This window comes from Puma concolor, unplaced genomic scaffold, assembly GCF_028749965.1.
Source record: "Puma concolor isolate L17-30 unplaced genomic scaffold, mPumCon1.1.hap2 unalloc_scaffold_36, whole genome shotgun sequence".
Classification (NCBI taxonomy): Eukaryota; Metazoa; Chordata; class Mammalia; order Carnivora; family Felidae; genus Puma; species Puma concolor.
Window position 1 is genome coordinate 292,092 of NW_028240243.1, and position 13,371 is coordinate 305,462.

At 54.7% G+C, this 13,371-nt stretch overlaps 1 long non-coding RNA gene across 1 annotated transcript in view; it reads left to right on the top strand.

Annotated features, from left to right (window-relative positions):
• Positions 1-7,525: 7,525 nt before the first annotated feature.
• The window catches only part of LOC147571254 (uncharacterized), a 29,967-nt gene continuing 24,121 nt past the window's right edge, over positions 7,526-13,371 (top strand). The window contains exons 1-2 of the long non-coding RNA XR_015247574.1: positions 7,526-7,633; positions 8,153-10,371. This is a non-coding gene — a long non-coding RNA (uncharacterized LOC147571254). The remainder of the gene's footprint in view (positions 7,634-8,152; positions 10,372-13,371) is intronic.

A 13,371-nucleotide genomic window follows, 5' to 3' on the forward strand; every position in this document is an offset into this window, starting at 1 on the left:
TCTGCCCCCAGCCCACCGCTGGGGCTGCAGTCGGACTGGTGTGTGCCTTCTCTTCCCCTCTCCTAGGGGCGGGATTCACTGTGGGGTGGCGTGGCCAATCTGGGCTACTTGCACACTGCCAGGCTTGTGGTGCTGGGGATCTGGCCTATGAGCTGGGGTGGGTGGGCAAGGTGCACGGGGGCAGGAGGGGCAGGCTTAGCTCGCTTCTCCTTAGGTGATCCACTTCAGGAGGGGCCCTGTGGCAGCGGGAGGGAGTCAGACCCGCTGCTGCCGGAGGGGTGGCTCCGCAGAAGCACAGCGTTGGGTGATTGCGAGGAGCAGGCAAGTTCCCTGGCAGGACCTGGTTCCCTTTGGGATTTTGGCTGGGGGATGGGCCACTGTGTTTTTAACTTAAAAACAATTTTCTTTTAACGTGTATTCATTTTTGAGAGACAGAGACAGCACATGGGCGGGGAAGGGGCGGAGAGAGAGAGGGAGACACGGGACTGAAGCTGGCTCCAGGCTTCCAGCTGTCTGCGCGGAGCCGGACGCGGGGCTCAAACTCACAAACTGCCAGATCATGACCTGAGCCCAAGTTGGACGCTCAACCGACGGAGCCACCCAGGCGCCCCTAATTTTTTTTTTACGTTTGTTCATTTTTGAAAGTGAGAGAGAGAGCACAGGTAGGGGTGGGGCGGAGAGAGAGGGGGACACAGAATCCGAAGCAGGCTCCAGACTCCGAGCCGTCAGCACAGAGCCCAGCGCGGAGCTAAAACTCAGGAACCGCGAGATCACGAACCGCCGCCCCCTCCCACCGGTGCCCGGCCTAGCCGGGGCCGGGACGCGGGGCTCCGCGCGCTCCAGGGAGCGGCCTGGGTTGGGGGGGGTGGGCGGAGGGGGCTCGGGCGGCGGGGGCCAGGCCGCGCGCCGCGCCCAAGCCTGGCGATCGTCTGCCAGCCTGGCCCCACGCGCCCCCCGGCGGGCGGCGCCACTGGAAGTGACGCGGCGAGGGCGGGGCTCCGACCTGGGAGCAGCAGCTGCCGCCACCGCCGCCGCGGTCGCCGCTGCTGCCGCAGCCGTCGCTCAGCCGCCGCAGTAGCGGCCGCAGCCGGCGCAGCCGCCGTGGCAGCAGCCGCCATAGCAGCAGCCGCCGCTGCCGCCGCAGCAGGCGCAGCCGCCGCCGCAGCAGCCGCCACCGCCGCAGCAGCAGGCGCAGCCGCCACAGGAGCAGCCGCAGCAGCCTCCGCCGCTGACGCCGCAGCCGCTGCCACCTCGGCTGGAAGCGATGTAGCCGCGCCAGGCGCGAGCCCCGCGGGCCGCCGCTGCCGTTGCCCTTCAAGCACATGAAGCAGCTCTCCAAGCAGACCGTGGGCAGGTGAGTGAGCCGTGCGGGGCCGGACGGGAGCGCGCGGGCCGGGGATCAGGGGTCGGGGTCGTCGCCCGGGCCGGGGCGGGTCCGCTGCCCCGCGGGCCCCGTGCTCGTGCCCGGCCGCCCGCTCCACGCCGTGTCCGCCTCGGGCCAGGGACGAGGGCTGTGCCACGCCGCGGCCAGGCGGCCAGCTCAGGGCTGCCGCCCGAGCACCCGGGAACGGGGCGGGCCGGCCTCCAGGGATGCCCCCCGCGCGGGTCCCCGCCGCCTTTTGTCCCGGCCCCGCTGAGCGTCGTCCTCTGGGGTCTGGACCCAAGCTTTCCCCGGGCCTCCCCCCCCTCCCGGGGCTTGGCCTTGGGCGGAAACTCGGCTAACTGGTGTGCCCGAGGCCGGGCGGGCGCGGTGCTCTGGGGGGCGGCATTCTCAGCCTTTCCGGGTCGCCCGGCCGCTGCCGACCGACCGTCCACCTCCAAGTGCCTGATGGCAGTAAATAAGGAAGGGGCGATCAGAGCCCATCGGAGCCGCTTCGGGAGACTCAGGACTCCCTTGGAGGGACTTTGGAGGGTGTGCCCTCTCCCAACCGTGGCCCCTATGGACCCGACTGCTCAAGTTCTTGACCTGTAGACATTTGGAAGCGGGAGGAAAGAATTGTGGAAAGGCCTTGGGCAAATGGAAAAACAAAAAGAGGGGGGGCTGTCAAAACAGCTTTTCTCACTTTGGATTGGGGAGCAAATCCTTCTCCAGGTTTCTCTGGTATGGCTTTAATGCTTGACAGGAAACGATGGATGATGAAATGACAGAAGAGACCGGAGTTTGTAGTGGTTTTGAGAGCCTCTGGAGGTTGATTATGGTGTGCTGTGTCATCTGGGGTAAATCTTTCAAGGTCTTTCAGGGCAGTGAGCTGTCCTGTCCCTGCTGACTGTTCCTTCCGAGAAGGGCTATGAAAGTGTGACTTTTTCATCGCTTTTTCTTCTTCTTTGTTTTCAACAGTTGAGTAAAAGGGGGCATTTGGTTTGGCCAGAGCACGTGGGGACACTTCTTTTCTGTGTGTGTCTGAAAATACTTTTACCTCCCCTTGAGCTTTCTATATTTGCTTTTTACACTTTCGTCCCCCCCCCCAACGTTTTGCTTAGTTTTGTTCAATTTCGTTGCTACCCCCAGCCTGTTATCTCCGTGTGCACTTATCCTGTTTCCAGAGTGGATCCCTGTCCCTACAGCCTAGCGGTGCCTACTTTTCTGTCATTTGTAGGAAAATGATAGAAATAACGAGTGCCAAGGGGAAGGCAGACGGAATAGTCATGGGGCCCGTAGCTTCAAGCAGGCATCTGTGAATGAGTTACAAGATAACTCCTTAGGACTTTTGTCTCCCCCCACCCCCAACCCCCCCCCCCGGCATTCTCAGTAACATGCATTGTGAAATCAGTATTTAGTGACTATGAAGGCACATCTGTCACATTGTCATTCTGGCCAGTTTGTACATCTCATGAGGAAAGGGGTGTTTGCTCTTTTTGCACAAAGTTGTGAGACTTTTCAAGCTATCAAGCCACTCAGGGTCTCTTTGGCTCCGGCTTCCTCTGTAGCAGCTTCTCTCTTCACACTTCCGAATTACAGCCGTATGTGCCTCCTTTCGGTTGCCAGAGGCCGCCGAACCTTCTACCCTCTTAGCCTCTACCTGGAAGTCTGCAAAGCTCCTTTGGCCTCACCTGCCGTATACCTGCCTCCTACTCATTCTTTAGGTGTCCAGACAAAGGTCACTGCCTCTAAAAGACCTTCTCTGATGCTCCAACGTGGATCGGGAGTCCCTCTCCTGGCCACTTACATACGTCCACGTAGCACCTGCTTTTCTATAATGCAACGCCTGTTTACTTGTAAGTATTCTCCATTAGACTGAACGCCTTGAGAGTCTTTGCCATCTTTCTGTTTCCTTGGCCAGCTCTGCTGTGGCTCCTGTCATAGGGTCGATTCTCCATAAACATTTGTCAATCCAGCACACATCTAGTTCTTACCAGCTCGCTCTGGTGGTGTGAGCCCAAGAATGGGAACATGAAAGCTGGATAGAGTAAATAGTGATTCGTGGTAGGATGGTAATTCTGGCCCTGACCTTTGACTCTGTTTGAAAATCTTTATTGCTAGATGCCAGTGGAAGCAGCAGCTGTTACGGAGCTCTTAGGGGTGTGGGAATTTCTGCTCCCATAGCCAACACTGTTTCCTGGGGAAGCTTTGGCTTTACTCCTGTTGATTCCCTGCATAAGTTTGTATTTTTTCCACGTCAAGAATGATGAAGGACTAGGGAGGAAAAACGGAGGCAAGAGAGAGCCTAGAACTGTAATTGTGTGTTATTGGCGTAGGCATCAGGATTGGGATTTGGGGGGTATTTGGGTCAAGAGGAAAGCTAGAAAGCAGAGAAGTTACCTCCCCCCCCACCGCCCGCCGCAGCCAGGAGTGATATTCTGTGTGTGAGTGGCTCTCCCATTGTGTCTGTTCCCTATTCATAGAGTTCGAGTGGTGTCTTGTAAGGCAATATTCTCTTCCCAAGATTGAGGACCTCGTGAGTCACCCCATAGTGAGGTTCTGTGGGATGGACATGTGGGAGAACTAGTAATGGCTAGCAGAAGTGAGTTCTCATGCAGTTTGTTGACAATGGGTGCATGAATCTGTTTCGGGAGATGGTTTGTGTATCACAGGCGCGAGGATGATGCAGTGGTCTCTTGAGTGGGGTGTACCAAAGAAGAGAATTAGGATGGTTGATTCATCTGTTCAAGAGACACTTACGGAGCCCACATTATGTGCCATTGTGGAAAGCAGAAAAGAATCCAAGTGAGTACAAACGCGGCTTCTGCCCTGAAGGGGCTCCACAGACTTGTGGAAGAGTTAGGCAAGCAAAAATGATTATATACCGTGAGGTAAGTCCTTACAGAGGGATGGCTGACACACTGAGTGAAACTCTACTCTTACTGGAAGGAGAGAGGTAACACAACACAACAAAACAAAAAAAAAAAACAGGAGAAAATTTGACCAGAGCCTTTCCCCTCTACCTTTCAACACTTCTTTCAAACTCCTGTTGTATTGAGTAGGTCCCTTTTTTTTTTTGATTAAAAATAAATTTTTTTGTAAATATTTATTTTTGTGAGAGAGGGTAGACAGAACACGAGCGGGGGAGAGGCAGAGAGAGAGGGAAACACAGAATCCGAAGTAGGCTCCAGGCTCCGAGCTGTCAGCACAGAGCCTGACGCGGGCCTCAAACCCACGAACCAAGAGATCGTGACCGGAGCCGAAGTCAGACACTTGACCCAGTGGGCCACCCAGGTGCCGCGTAGGTCTCTTTTGATTGTCAGTAAACCCACCTCGAGGGGCGCCTGGGTGGCTCAGTTGGCTGAGGATCCAGCTCTTGATTTCAGCTCAGGTCATGATCTCACAGTTCCTGGGATCAAGGTCTGGGCCAATGGTGGGGAGCCTGCTTGGGATCTTCTCTGTCTCTGCCCCTTCCCCCGCTCTCTGTCTCAATGAGGAAAAAAGAAAAAACACCACAAAACCAGACCAACTGGAATTGTTATAAGCCAAACTGCGAATTTGATTGGCTCCTATGTGAGGAAAAGTGTCCAAAAGCAACATAGTTGCAGCCAGGGCTGGCTCCAGGGGTTCCACTCTTTAGGGAAGCTGTGTCGATAAGCAGGAATCGCCCCCCCACCCCCACCCCCACCCCTCCACCCCCCGGCTTCCAACGTCTTCCGTTCAAGTCCCAGGGGGACAAAGAATACCTTTCACTGTGGCCAGAGCCCCAGGATTGACTCTGGAGGTATCTGATGGGGTCAGTGGCCTTTCCCTGGACATGGAAATGGAGTCAGCCCCACGCAAGCCACAGGGGCCTAGAATGGGAGGGTGCTGAGCCCCCTCCCCCGCAAGATAACCGGGATGTTCTTACCAGCAGGAGGCAGGAAGTGTGGTCTTTTCTAGTCCTGCTAAAAGGAAAGACAGAGCTTTTTGGAAATCGCTGACGCAGAGAATCCAGTAGCTGCGGATGGCAGTTGGCGTGGAGGGTGTGGAGGCAGGGGTGCACCAAGGTGGGGAACTTGCGCATTTGGTTGTGAGGTCGATGAGTCCAGGAGGACAGGCATCTGGGGGCCTAATAGAGTTGACTACGCGGGTGAGGCTCTGGAAGGGAGTGTCTCTTTGGATGTCGGCTTCTGCCAAGATGGAAGCTCTCCCTGGAGGCCTGATGTTTCTCCTAGATAGTAGCCTTTAGGTAAGTCAGGGTTGCAAACTCCAAGCCTCAGGGGACCAGGCTAATGAGAAGAAAATAAGAGCGACTTCGACCAGGTGAGGGCCGTGGGGGACCCGACGGCACCTGTCTTACCAAAGGGCCGCGTGAGACTATGGGCCCGCTGTCGGGCCCGACCTTTGGAGTTGTTGAGAAAGGCCTAAATCCTTCTGGATTTTCATGAAGATGAGGTGGCATTTAATGCCAATTGAAAACGACCACCAGGACCCTGAGCGGGACTAAACAAAACACATCTGTGGCCAGATTCGGTCTGTGGGTCACCAGTGGGCAGTTGCTTGTGTAAAAGGTTGGGGAGGTGAAGATTCCTGTGATGATTTTTCTCTTTTTCCTCCTGCGCCCCACCCTCCCATTACTACCTTCTCAGTTCTCGGATGTGTCGACGAGCTCGTCCTTTCCTTTACAGAAACGTTTCAGAGATCCGAGAGTACCCATCATCACTACTTCTCTCCTGGTTTGATTTACCAAGCGCTGTACCGAACCACCTGGCCTGGTCTCACCTACTGGTGCTTGTTATCATTTCTGGCTTAGAGAGAGGAAAAATGACCTGCCGTTGTCTGCCCGGCCAGCGAGTGGCCGAGGCAGGACTTGGGGCCCGGGATGTGACTCCGTACCCCGTGTGTTTCCGACTGTAGACACTGGGCCGGCTGCCCGCCAGGGAAGGGTTCCTGTGGATGAAATGTCTTTGGTGCTTGCTGACTTGCTGGGCTAGATGCTTTTGAGTCAAGTCTCTCGCTGCCTTCTCCACGGCAAGTCCCAGAGGTGATGTTATTTATTCCTGGTTTAATGATGAGGAAGCGAGGACTCAAAGAGGTCATCGGGCTAGTTGATAAGAGCGCTGCCGTTCATCAGAAACCAGGGTTCTGCCTGCAAAGCAGGGAGAAGTCCTTACTTCACCCAGGCAACTCTTTCTTTAAGAAACCCCGTGTTAGAATTCTGTGTGACGACGCTTCCACAGAATCCTGGAAGCTGAGAGTTGGATGTTGCTCTAGTCCAGGGGCTCCCGCCAGGGATGGCCCCCTGGGGGACATTTGGCAATGGCCGGAGACGTTTTTGTTTTTGTCGTGACTTGGCTCGGGCGTGGGGTGCTCCTGGCATCTCGCGACACAGGCCGGGGCTGCTGCTGACCAGCCTACACCGCCAAGGACAGCCTCGCCGCACAGAATTATCTGGTCCCAAATGTCAGGAGTGGTGAGGTTGGGAATGCCTGGTCGAGTCCTTTGAGATTCTGGATATGTGAATCGTGAAAACCCAAGATGGGTGATGTTTGCCTGCAGGGTGAAGATGTGTTCTGTTTGGTCTGTTTCTTACGTGTGGAAGTCTTGATGACAATCATTGGGCCATACTGAACACTTGGGAGTTCTCACGTGGAAACCTGGACTTCCAGCTTCTTCTCAAATCTTGCAAGACCTAGCGAAGCCTGGCATCGCGCCCTCGTGCGAGTACACGTTGTCGTAGCTGCAGCTGCGTAGGTGCTGTCTCGTCTGGGTGGGGCATCGACCGTCCAGTGTGCCCGGGTCCCTCCCTGGCTTGTCCTGCTGTGGTACGTTCCTTGCGGACCCCTCCCTGCTCACAGGTCTCTATCGACCTTCTCCAGGAGCAGCAGAGTCTCTACCTCGCGAGGTAGCCCGTTCCGTTAGGGGCAACGTGAGTCCGAGGCATCTCTGCCCGTGAGTCCCAGGGGAGTCCTCTGCTGCCACGACGCATCTGTCTCCCTTACGCGAGACGGCCCTTTCTGTGTTCGGCGTCGCAAACCGTGTCCTCGCTCTATCAGCGGTAACATTCTCCCCCCCCACCCCCCCACCTATTCCACGCCCTGACTTCCTCCGCCTTTTCCAGGGGAGGTGGCTGTGCTTGGTTCGCTTCAGACTGAGTGGATCCCGTCCAGCCTCTGCATAGAGCAGAGGAGGAGAGGAATGTGTTCTCCCCACGACCTCTGAATCCGAGCTTCCGTGGCCTGGTCATCCACTGTATTTACCTACTGTGAAATCAAACAGGGTTGTTTATAGGTGAGTGAAGAAAGCCCGTGTTTCACTGAGCCAAAATGAACCCTAAACAGATGTGCTCACGTGTGGCCTTATGGCGTTGGTTTTATACGTGAAGGCAGCATGTCATTCTAAGAGGAAACGATGTCTGTGGTCGTGGTTCCCAGTGTGTCGGCGGCAGCCCCCTGCCCCCGAGATTGGACATGGGTATATTGCGTAGGGTCCCAGAGTCAGTATGCACACCAGGCAGTCTTGTCGGACTGGAGATGTTTGGCCTTTATGATTCTGTTTCTGTTCCTCAAATGTAGGCAGATGCCATCGTAATCAATCCAGTGTAGATCCGTGTACAAATATTATTACACTCCTACCTGCCGTGTGTGTCTAGTGTCTTAAACGTGGATGTGAAAAGTACAGCAGGCCCACGGTCATTTTCCAAAACCCTCGGGGCCAGATGAGTTTTGGAATTCAGACGTTTTCAGATTTTATTGTATTTTTTTTTTAATTTCTTATTCTTTTTTTTACGTTTATTGAGTTTTGAGACAGAGAGAGACAGAGCATGAACAGGGGAGGGTCAGAGAGAGGGAGACACAGAATCTGAAACGGGCTCCAGGCTCTGAGCCGTCAGCACAGGGCCCGTCGCCGGGCTCGAACTCGCGGGACCGCGAGATCGTGACCCGAGCCGAAGTGGGACGCCCAACCGACTGAGCCAGCCAGGTGCCCCATAAGTAGCCACTGTTTTCCGTTATAGTTCTATCCATATAAACCCTGCTACCCTTAAAACACCTGGGATCCCAACAGATTTAAAGACGGTAAATCGTTTGCTGTTTCTTCTAGATTTGGCTAATAGGTTCTGTTCAGCGCCGATTTCAATGTCCTCTCGGCCAGCTTTCCCTTGACCTTGAAGGGGACATGTTTTACCTTGTTATGCACAGGGCACCCAAACCCTTCTGCTATCACATGTCATCTTTGCAGGCGGGACCTTAACTTACCGGGAGCACAGGTATGACCTCGCATGTCTGACATCCTACCGTGAGGACATTTGTTGGACACGTTTGTTGAGGACGTACAAGTCTCAAATCTTTCCGTATTTTGGGGGTTCTGGAGGCAACATATTCCTTGTTGATAAATTTTACTTCAGCCCATTTATGCTGTTACTTGTAAACCAGACCACACTGAGTGGGCCTCCACCCAAACAAAGCGGTTGGAGAATACTCTCCTCCCATAGAGACAAATGTACGTGTATGTCTTCCTTTGGCCACAGCCTCCAAGCCCACCAATGTCCACCCTGGTCAGAAGTAACCACTGTTTTGGGGTGCCTTGGTGGCTCGGTCAGTGTAAGCATCTGACTTTGGCTCAGGTTGTGGTCTCGTGCCTTGTGATCTTGTGGCTCGTGACCTCTCAGCTCTTGAGTTCAAGCCCCGCCTCTGTCAGCGCAGAACCTGCTTCAGGTCCTCTTTCTCCCTCTCTGTCTCTCTCTCTCTCTGCCCCTCCCCCATTTTCACTCTCAAAGAAGAAAAATAAACATAAAAATTACTGCAAACAAAAGAAACAGCCACTGTTTTTTTTTAATTAAAAAAAAAATTTTTTTAACGTATATTCATATTTGAGAGACAGAGACGGAGCATGGGCGGGGAAGGGGCAGAGAGAGAGAGGGAGACACAGGATCTGAAGCAGGCTCCAGGCTTCCAGCTGTCTGCACGGAGCCCGACGCGGGGCTCAAACTCACAAACTGCGAGATCATGACCTGAGCCGAAGTTGGACGCTCAGCCGACGGAGCCACCCAGGCGCCCCTAAATTTTTTTTTATGTTTATTCATTTTGAAAGACAGCACAAGCAGGGGTGGGGCGGAGAGAGAGGGGGACACAGAATCCGATGCAGGCTCCAGGCTCCAGGCTCCGAGCCGTCAGCACAGAGCCCAGCGCGGAGCTAAAACTCAGGAACCGCGAGATCACGAACCGCCGCTCCCTCCCACCGGTGCTCGGCCTAGCCGGGGCCGGGCGTCGGGACCCGCGGTGGCGCCGGGACGTGGGGCTCTGCGCGCTCAGCGGAGTGGCCCGGGTTGGTGTGTGTGGGGGGGTGGTGGTGGGCGGAGGGGGCTCGGGCGGTGGGGGCCAGGACGCGCCCGAGACCGGCGCTCCTCTGCCAGCCCGGCCCCGCGCGGCCCCCGGCGGGCGGCGCCGCTGGAAGTGACGCGGCGAGGGCTGGGCTCCGGCCCTGGAGCAGCAGCCCCCGCCGCCGCCCCCGCCACTGCCGCCACAGACGCCTCTCAGCCGCCGTAGCAGCCACAACCGCCGCCGCCGCCGCTCAACCGCCGCAGCAGCCGCAGTAGTAGCTGCAGCCAGTGCAGCTGCCGCCGCCACAGACGCCGCTCAGCCGCCGCAGCCGCTGCAGTAGCAGCCGCACCTGGTGCATCCGCCGCGGCCGCTGTCACCGCCACCGCCGAGGCCGCCGCTCAGCCGCCGCAGTAGCAGCCGCAGGAGGCGCAGCCGCTGCCGCCGTAGCAGCAGCAGCCACAGAAGCAGGCGCAGCCGGCGCAGCCCCCGCTGCCGCAGCAGCCGCAGGAACAGCCGCAGCAGCCAGCGCAGCCGCCGCCGCCGCCGCTCAGCCCACGCAGCAGCCGCAGTAGCAGCCGCCACCACCACAGCAGCAGCAGCCGCCGCCGCCTCCACCCGGAAGCGATGTAGCCGCTCCAGGCCCGAGCCCCGCGTGCCGCCGCTGCCCTTGAACCGCAAGAAGCAGCTCGCCAAGCAGACCGTGGGCAGGTGAGTGAGCCGTGGCGGGCCGGCTGGGAGCGCGCGGGCCGGGGACCGGGGGTCGGGGTAGTGTCCCGGGCCGGGGCGGGCCCGCTGCGCCGCGGGCCCCCGCGCTCCGGCCCGGCCACCCGCTCCGCGGGCCTGCGGGCCAGGGACGAGGGCTGTGCGACGCCGCGGCCAGGCGGCCAGCTCGGGGCTGCCGCCCTAGCCCCCGGGAACAGCGGGGCGGGCTGGCCTCCAGGGACGCCCCCCGCGCGGGTCCCCGCCGCCCATTGTCCCGGCCCCGCTGAGCGTCGTCCTCTGTGGTCTGGACCCAAGCTTTCCCCGGGCCTCCCCCCCTCTTCCGGGGCTTTGCCTTGGGCGAAAACTCGGCTAACTGGTGTGCTGGAGGCCGGGCGGGCGCGGTGCTCTGGGGGGCGGCTTTCTCAGCCTTTCCGGTCGCGGGGCCGCTGCCGACCCGACCGTCCACCTCCAAGTGCCTGATGGCAGTAAATAAGGAAGGGGCGATCAGAGCCCATCGGAGCCGCTTCGGGAGACTCAGGACTCCCTTGGAGGGACTTTGGAGGGTGTGCCCTCTCCCAACCGTGGCCCCTATGGACCCGACTGCTCAAGTTCTTGACCTGTAGACATTTGGAAGCGGGAGGAAAGAATTGTGGAAAGGCCTTGGGCAAATGGAAAAACAAAAAGAGGGGGGGCTTTCCAAACAGCTTTTCTCACTTTGGATTGGGGAGCAAATTCTTCTCCAGGTTTCTCTGGTATGGCTTTAATGCTTGACAGAAACGGTGGATGATGAAATGACAGAAGAGACCGGAGTTTGTAGTGGTTTTGAGAGCCTCTGGAGGTTGATTATGGTGTGCTGTGTCATCTGGGGTAAATCTTTCAAGGTCTTTCAGGGCAGTGAGCTGTCCTGTCCCCGCTGACTGTTTCTTCCGAGAAGGGCTATGAAAGTGTGACTTTTTCATCGCTTTTTCTTCTTCTTTGTTTTCAACAGTTGAGTAAAAGGGGGCGTTTGGTTTGGCCAGAGCACGTGGGGACACTCCTTTTCTGTGTGTGTCTGAAAACACTTTTACCTCCCCTTGAGCTTTCTATATTTGCTTTTTACACTTTCGTTCCCCCCCTCCCCCAACGTTTTGCTTAGTTTTGTTCAATTTCGTTGTTCAACTCCAAGCCTCAGGGGGCCAGGCTATAAACCAGCTCAGGTCATGATCTCCTGGTTGTTGAGTTCGAGCCCTGCGTTGGGCTCTGCACATACAATGCTAAGCCTGCTTGGGATTCTCTCTCTCTGCATTCCCCCCACTCACGCACTCTCACTCTCAAAATAAATTAATAAACCTAACCCCCCCCAAAGAAAACAATTGCATTTGCAACAGCATCAAAACATAAAATACTAATTACTTTGAACTGAAAACGAGATTCAAAACTTGTACACTAAAACTATAAAACATTATTGAAAGAAATTAAACAAGATTTAAATAAACAGACTCATGGATTGGAAGACGATGTTGTTAAGATGGTAGCACTTCTCCAATTGATCTACAGCTTCAATGAAATCTTTATCAAAACCACAGCTGGCTTCTTAGCAGAAACTGACAGGCTGATGCTAAAATTCATATGGGAATTTATGGAACCCAAAATAGCCAAAGCAGATCTTTAAAGAGAAGGACAGAGTTGGAGAACTCACCCTTCCTGACTTAAAAACTTCTTAGAAAGCTACAGTGATCGAGATAGTGTGGTATTAGTGTAAGGAAAGACATGTTGATTAATGGGATAGAATTGAAAATCTAGAAATGTACCATCATATTTATAGCCAATTGATTTTCAACAAAGGCATCAAGACAACCCCATGGGAGAAAGGACAGTCTTTTCAACAGTGTGGGGACAACTGGATATTGCATGCAAAAGAATGAAGTTGAACTTCTGCCTCACACCATAGGTGAAAATTAACTCAAAATGGACCAAAGACCTAAATGTTAAGTGCTAAAACTATTAAATTTTTAGAAGAAAGCATAGATGTAAATCTCTGTGGCCTTGACACCAAAAACACAGCAGAAGGAAAAAAACAGGTAATTGACATTATCAAAATTTAAAAATTTTGTGCTTTGGGGTGCCTGGCTGGCTCAGTCAGTTAAGCATTTCTTGATTTCGGTTCAGGTCAGGATCCCACAGTTGGTGAGATCAAGCCCCACGTCAGGCTCTATGCTGCCAGCATGGAGCCTGCTTGGGATTCTCTCCCTCTGTCTCTGCTCCTGCCCCCACTCATGCACTCTCTCTCTCTCTCTCTCTCTCTCTCTCTCTCTCTCTCTCTCAAAATAAGTAAACATTAAAAAATGTTTGTGCTTTAAAGGACATAGTTGAAAAGTGAAAAGACAACCCATAGAATGGGAGATAATTTTTGCAAATCATATTTCTGACAAGAAACGTGTACTAATATAGATACAGAACTCTTACAACTCAAAAACGCAAAAACAAATCACTCAATTTAAGAATGGGCCAAAGGGATGCCTGGGTGGCTCAGTCAGTTAAACGTCCAACTTTGGCTCAGGTCGTGATTTCACGGTTTGTGGGCTCACGCCCCACATCTGTCTCTGTGCTAACAGCTCAAAGCCTGGACCCTGCTTTAGCTTCTGTGTCTCTCTCTATCTCTGCCCCTCCCTGTCTCTCTCTGTCTCTGTCTCTCTCTCTCTCTCTCTCTGACTCTCTCAAAAATAAATAAAACATTTTTTAAAAAATGGAAAAAGTGGGCAAAAAACTCAGTCTAAGAAGATACACCCATGGCCAATAAACATGTGAAAAGATGTCAACATTGTTAGTCATCAGGGAAATGCAAATCCAACCCTCAACAGGATACCACTTTACACTTACTAGAATGGCTAAAATAAAAAAGACAGATGATAACAAGCATTGGAGAGGATAGGAGAAATAGGAATGGGATACGCTGTTGGTAGAAATGTAAAAGGGTGCAGCCACTTTGGAAAACAGCCTGGAAGTTCCTCAAAAAGTTAAACATCC